The sequence below is a fragment of the Gossypium arboreum genome, chromosome 7 (assembly GCF_025698485.1).
Source record: "Gossypium arboreum isolate Shixiya-1 chromosome 7, ASM2569848v2, whole genome shotgun sequence".
NCBI classification, from domain to species: domain Eukaryota; kingdom Viridiplantae; phylum Streptophyta; class Magnoliopsida; order Malvales; family Malvaceae; genus Gossypium; species Gossypium arboreum.
In genome coordinates this window covers 66463700-66470658 of record NC_069076.1, presented here as the reverse complement: position 1 = coordinate 66470658, position 6959 = coordinate 66463700, and the positions used below count along the sequence as shown (strand labels likewise).

The 6959-nt window shown below is 39.7% G+C and overlaps 1 non-coding gene across 1 annotated transcript; it reads right to left on the bottom strand.

Annotated features, from left to right (window-relative positions):
- Positions 1-6335: 6335 nt before the first annotated feature.
- On the bottom strand, positions 6336-6442 carry LOC128295802 (small nucleolar RNA R71). Its single transcript, XR_008286351.1, has one exon. It is a non-coding gene; the product is annotated as a small nucleolar RNA R71 (small nucleolar RNA).
- Between the last annotated feature and the right edge of the window lie 517 nt (positions 6443-6959).

Below are 6959 nucleotides of genomic sequence, written 5' to 3'. Positions count from 1 at the left end.
GTGCATCGACTATCGTCAACTCAATAAAGTGACGATAAAGAATAAATATCCATTGCCACGAATTGACGATTTGTTTGATCAATTAAAGGGAGCCTCGGTGTTTTCAAAGATAGATTTGAGGTCGGGGTACTATCAGTTGAGGGTCCGAGAATCGGACATACCCAAAACCGCTTTTAGAACGAGGTACGGTCACTACGAATTCTTGGTGATGCCGTTTGGGCTCACTAATGCCCTGCGGTGTTTATGGATTTAATGAATAGAATTTTCAGGCCATACTTGGATCGGTTCGTAGTTGTATTTATCGACGACATTTTGGTCTATTCGGAGATGAAACGAACATCTTTGAACACCGAGGCTAGTGTTGCAAATCTTACGAGATAAGCGATTATACGCAAAGTTCAATAAATGTCAATTTTGGTTGAAAGAGGTTAGCTTTTGGGGCACGTGGTGTCGTGACGGTGTCGAGGTGGACCCAAACAAAATTTCGCCATAGTCGATTGGAAACCACCAAGGAATGTTACCGAAGTTAGGAGCTTTTTGGGGCTTGCGGTTATTACCGACGATTTGTAAAAGGTTTCTCGACGATAGCCACGCCAATGACGGCTTACTCCAAAAGGATGTTAAGTTCGAATGGACGGAGAAATGTCGAAAAGTTTCGATCAACCGAAAGCTTATTTGGTGAAGCCCCAATTCTAGTGCAACCCGAATCGGGCAAAGAGTTTGTCATTTATAGTGACGCATCCCTACTTGGATTGGGTTGCGTATTGATGCAAGAAGGGCGAGTTGTGGCCTATGCGTCGAGGCAATTAAAGCCACATGAGAAAAATTATCCGACCCATGATCTCGAATTGGCTGCCATCGTATTCGCCTTAAAGATATGGCGACATTACTTATTTGGTGAGAAGTGCCATGTGTATTCGGATCACAAAAGTCTCAAATATTTGATGACCCAAAGAGACTTAAATCTGCGACAAAGGCGATGGCTCGAGTTGTTAAAAGATTATGAGCTCGTCATTGATTATCACCGGGAAGGGCTAATGTGGTTGCGGATGCCTTAAGCCGAAATCACTTTGTTTGCTTTTATGACGATGAATGTACACTTGTCTATCCTACCCGACAATGTGTTAGTAGCTGAATTGAAAGCCAAACCATTATTGATACGTCAAATTCGTGAAGCTCGAGAAAGTCGACGATGAGTTGCTTGCAAAACGGAATTTGAGTGTGTTACGAACAAGGAATCGAGTTTCAAATTGATGATGACGATTGTTTGAGGTTCGAAGTCGTCTGTGTGTTCCAAAGAATTGAACTTATTTCGATAATTCTAAATGAAGCCCATTGTAGTCGAATGTCAATCCACCCGGGTAGTACTAAAATGTACAATGACACAAACGCCAATTTTGGTGGCCGGTATGAAACGAGACATTTCGAATTTGTTTCAAGGTGTCGATATGTCAACAAGTGAAAGTGGAACATCAAGTGCCATCGGGATTACTTGATCGATCATGATACCCGAATGGAAATGGGATCGAGTAACAATGGACTTTGTGTCAGGTTACCATTGACTCGAGAATAAGAAAGACTCGGTTTGGGTCATTGTTGATAGATGACCAAGTCGCTCATTTTATCCTGTCCGCACGGATTTTACGCTCGATAAGTTGGCGTAATTATACGTCTCCCAAATTGTTCGATTGCATGGGGTACCTATTTCTATCGTGTCGGATAGAGACCCAAGATTTACGTCGCGGTTTTGGAAGAAATTGCAAGAGGCTTTGGGTACCAAAGCGCATTTTAGCACTTTTCACCCCCAAACCGATGGTCAATCCGAACGGATAATTCAAATACTCGAGGATATGTTGAGATGTTGCATCCTTGAGTTTAGTGGTTCATGGGAAGCAGTATTCGCCTTTGATTGAATTCGCACAACAATAGCTTTCAATCAAGTATTAAGATGGCGCCTTACGAGGCTTTATACGATCGTAAATGCCGTACCCCATTATTCTCGGTGAACTTAGTGAAGGTAAATTCTTGAGGTTGATTTGGTTAAGGATGCCGAGCAAAAGTTCGAGTAATTCGTGAAAGTTTGAAAGTCGCCGGATCGCCAAAAGTCGTATGCGGATTTGAAAAGAAAAGATATTGAATATCGGGTTGGAGACAAGGTCTTTCTCAAAGTTTCACCTTGGAAGAAGGTGCTTAGATTTGGTCGTAAGGGCAAATTGAGTCCGAGGTTTATCGGGCCATATGAAGTATCCGAACGAGTTGGGCGATCGCATATCGATTAATTTTGCCCCGAGCTCGAAAGGATTCAACGTTTTTCATGTCTCGATGCTTCAACGATATAGGTCGATCCATCGCACGTAATTGCTCCATCCGAGATTGAGATTCACCTAATTTGAGCTATGAAGAGGAACCGGTTCGCATTATGAGGCGTGAAGTAAAAGAGTTGCTAATAGGAAAATCCCGTTAGTGAAGGTGTTGTGGCATAAACACGGAATGGAAGAAGCCACTTGGGAACTTGAGGACTCTATGAAAGAGCGATACCGAGCCTATTTACGGTAAGATTTTCGGGACGAAAATTTCTAAGTGGGGAGAGTTGTGACATCCCTAAATCGACCCTAGTCGAAAAGTGGTTTCGGGACCACCAAACCGAGTCATAATAATAATTAACCATCATAATTGATGCTCATTATATGTATATATGCATGTGTGAAAATTTCGTGTTTGGATTTTGTTAATAGTAAGTGAATTTTTATCAAATAGGACTTATGTGAGAAAATTTAGAAATGTGCTAGGCAATTGTAAGGTGGCCTATTAATACATGTGGGAAAATAGTCGTCCTTGCATGTCAAATAACCCACTTCCTAAGGTGAGTGGCCGGCCATGACAAGAATATGGGCAAGGGAACATGTTTCCAACATGTTTAGTTAGTGGATTATGTAGAAAAAATAAAGAAATGAAAAAAATGAGCATGGATGCCCCCTTTGTTGCCGTGAGTAGAGGAAAAAGAAAGGAAAAAATTTGTTCATCCATTCTCAAATCTTGGCTGAAAATACTAAGGGAAAAAGGAAGGATTTTTGCTTCATGCTTGGTTTAGAAGAGAACTAGAAGGAGATTTGGTCATACTTGTGTCAAGATTGAGGTATGTTTGAGGTTGTGTCATGAGATTCATGCATGTTTTAGTTGCTAACTTGATGTTCATGTTAGCCCATGGTTCAAATCCTTGTTATGCCATGGAAATGGTATTTGGCCAAGGTTGATATTGTGTTAAAGCCATTGCATGCTAAATGTGAAGCTTGTTGATGATACATGTAATGATGGATTGACTACTCTTGAAATTTCTTTTAGCATTCTTGAGTAAGACATGGAGTTTTCTTTGTTTAACCATGACCAAAAATTGAAAGGGGATGGTGTGGGATGTATTCGCCATGGCATGCTCATAAGTACAATTTATGCTTGTTGCATGATAGGTAAAAATTTGTGTTTTGATATATGTGTATATGTGTTTGTACATGATGTTACAAATGGATGTGAAAATATATGCTAGATTGGGAAAATTTGATTAAATGTTCATGAGATGAAATTAGGTGATTAAAAGATGTTAGTTGACATTGTACATATATATATATATTCGCCATTAAAGTGAGTATGTAGGTAATGTTGAATCAAGTTTTGGTGCATATTCGGTTAGGTGTATAATCGACCAAATGGGCGATTAGTAAGAATGGTTGCCGAATATACAAGCATACATATGCATGTGTAGTTGAATTATGAATGTTTAGCAAGATGGTTAAACTAGTGATTTATTGATTAAGCTCAAGGAGTTAAAGAAGGAGAATCAAGCAAGGGAAAGACGAAGGTCATCGAGTAGCCGACTTGGAACTATTTTACCCAACACGAGGTAAGTCATTAAGCACGTATTTGATATTGCTTAAATGATTGTAAAATTTATGCAATTGTGTTTAATGGGATGATATATATATATAAATGAAAATGTATGTGTATGGAGTGATGACATTTGTTGAATGTAAAAGAAATAGTGAAATGTGTAGAAAGTTTGCTTTCGGCACTAAGTGTGCGGGCAATACGTGTGTACGGTGACGAGATCGGCACTAAGTGTGCGTGCTGGAAATATATGGCACTAAGTGTGCAAGCTGAAAAAAATACGGCACTGGGTGTGCGAGCTCGGAGGGTATGGCACTGTGTGTGCGGGCTTAAATTACGTGGCACTAAGTGTGCGAAATCAAGTAATAAGCACTGTGTGTACGTACTCTATATATATGGAGGGTGTGTCTCCATCGAATTGGGTATGGACAGCGGATCGGGTAAGTACCTCGAGCTCATGACGAATAGAGAATACGTTCATGCTTGGGGTTGAATTTGGTAAGCCTTAAATCTATGTGATGATTGAAATTGTATGGTTGTGCTGGAAAATGAGTTAATGTGTAAAAATGCTTGATTATCTTGTTGTGTAGAATATGAAATGTGGATGTATGAATTGGTGCGAGATTGGACCGAAAGGTCCGAGGTATTATGGTATAGATTCGATATGGACGAGTACCTAGCCTCATTTGTTGTACATGTAGTAGTAACTTTATCAGTGGATTGACGAATGCTTATGACTTACTGAGTTGTAAACTCACTCGGTGTTTTCTTGTCACCCATTTTAGGTCTCTTGGGCTCGTATTGTTGCGTGCTCGGAACCGTCGTTGAAGTCATCACACCGGCTGAAATCTTGTGGTATTGTTTTTGTTGTTGAAGAACATTTGGCATGTATAGGCTATTATATTTTGTCGAATTGTGGGTTGTAAACTTTAAGCCATGTGAAAATGGCCTATGTGGTCGTCGAGTGGGATGCTAGAACCTATAGCCACGAGTCTTAGAAACTCAAATTTTGTTAAGGTGGCCATAATTTGTGTCATGTATGATGGATGATTAAGGCCAAGGAAAAATTCATGAAATTGGCATAGTCTACTGCAGTAACTGTTGCGGACAGCAGCAGTGAGATGAGATTGAAAAATCACTAAAAATAGTAGAAGTAGAATTAAATAGTGAGTAAATTATGGAACTGAACCTTGATGAATCTATTTTTATATGGATGAAACGAAACGACTATATGAGCAGTATACTGGGAAATATTAAAGTTCTCGTGAGACAGGGCCAGAACAGTTTCTGGGTCCCCTGTCGCGACTTTGAAAATTTACCATAAATTATCCAGAAAGAATTAGGAGTCATGACTTATATGTACAGATTCCATTTTGAGTCTAGTTTCATTAGAAACAAACGGCACCAGTATTAAAGCCCTGTACAGAAAGATATTCAAGTTGTAACGCGCGGAGGTCAGAGCAGTCGATCCCTGTAACATGGGTGACTTTAACTAATAAACTGTACCAATTGGCCCAACCAAAAATTCTAAAAATAAATCCATGGATGGGTATATGAGTCTAAATTCAGGGAAAATTTACGAAACCAGTTTCTGAGTTTTGAAACTCGAGATATGATTTTTAAGGCGACGGTGATGCAGTTTTCCAGCCTGTCCAGAAATGCCAAATTGGTCGGTACTTTAAGAGGATTTGTCTCGTTAACCCCTCGTGTCCGACACCGGCGTCGGTCACGAGTTAGGGGTGTTACAATTGTGTACACTTGCACATTTCAGTCGTTACAAGTTTTTGGCGTCGTTGCCGGGGACTATTTTAAAAAGTTATTATTTGTGAATTTGTTAGTTTTTCATTTTGGTTTATTTTTCTGTTTAATTTTTAATTTTATTAATTTTTCTTTGATTATTTCAGGTGTTTATGAGTATTGACCGAATTATTGACCTACTCCCTGTAGACCCTGAGATAGAAAGAACTTTCCGACAGCGAAGAAGACAAGCAAATCAGAGGAGGACCAAATAGATGAACTTCGAAAATCCGATCCAAGGAAATGGAGGAAACCTTGCTCAAAATCCTATCCTTATTGCTGATGATAGGGATAGAACTTTACGACAGTATATCGTGCCAGTATTTAATTATCTTAATCTAGGTATTAGGAGACCTGAAATTGAGGCACAACAGTTCAATCTGAAGCTAGTCATGTTCCAGATGCTTCAGATAGTGGGCCAATTCAGTGGAATGCCTACCGATAATCCTCACCTACACTTAAGACTATTTATGGAGGTGAACGATTCTTTTAAGTTAGCCGAAGTACCCGAAGATGCATTACGATTGAAGCTGTTCCTATATTCAATGAGGGACAAAGCTCGAGCCTAGTAGAACTCATTGCCACCAAACTCAATTTACACATGGCAAGAGTTAGTAGAAAGATTCCTTATGAAGTATTTCCCACCTAGCAAGAATGCTAAGTTGAGGAACAAGATCACTGCCTTCCAACAAATGGATGATGAGTCATTATATGAGGCATGGGAAAGATACAAAGAGTTACTAAGAAAGTGCCCTCATCATGGAATTCCACATTGTATCCAACTTGAAACATTTTATAATGGTCTCAATGCTCACACGAGAATGGTAGTGGATGCTTCTGCTAATGGTGCTTTCCTTTCTAAGTCTTATAATGAGGCTTATGAAATCATTGAGAGGACTGCCAGTAGCAATTATCAATGGCCAACCAATCGATCAGTGTCAGGAAGACGAGTTGCCGAAATACATGAAGTAGATGCTCTTACTTCACTCGTATCTTAGGTATCATCAATATCCTCAATGTTAAAAAATCTTACTAATAATGAGTCTAATAGTTTTGCAGCACAGCCACCTAACATTTGAAAATATAGCCTGTGTTTACTGTGGAGAAGGACATTTGTTCGAAGAATGTCCATCAAACCCAGAATCCATGTACTACATAGGTAACCAGAACCAAAATCGAGGAAGGCAAGGACTGCAATCCAATTTTTATAACCCTATCGTGGCGAAATCACCCTAATTTTTCCTGGAGTAACCAAAAGGCTGGAACCAGCAATACTTACGGCC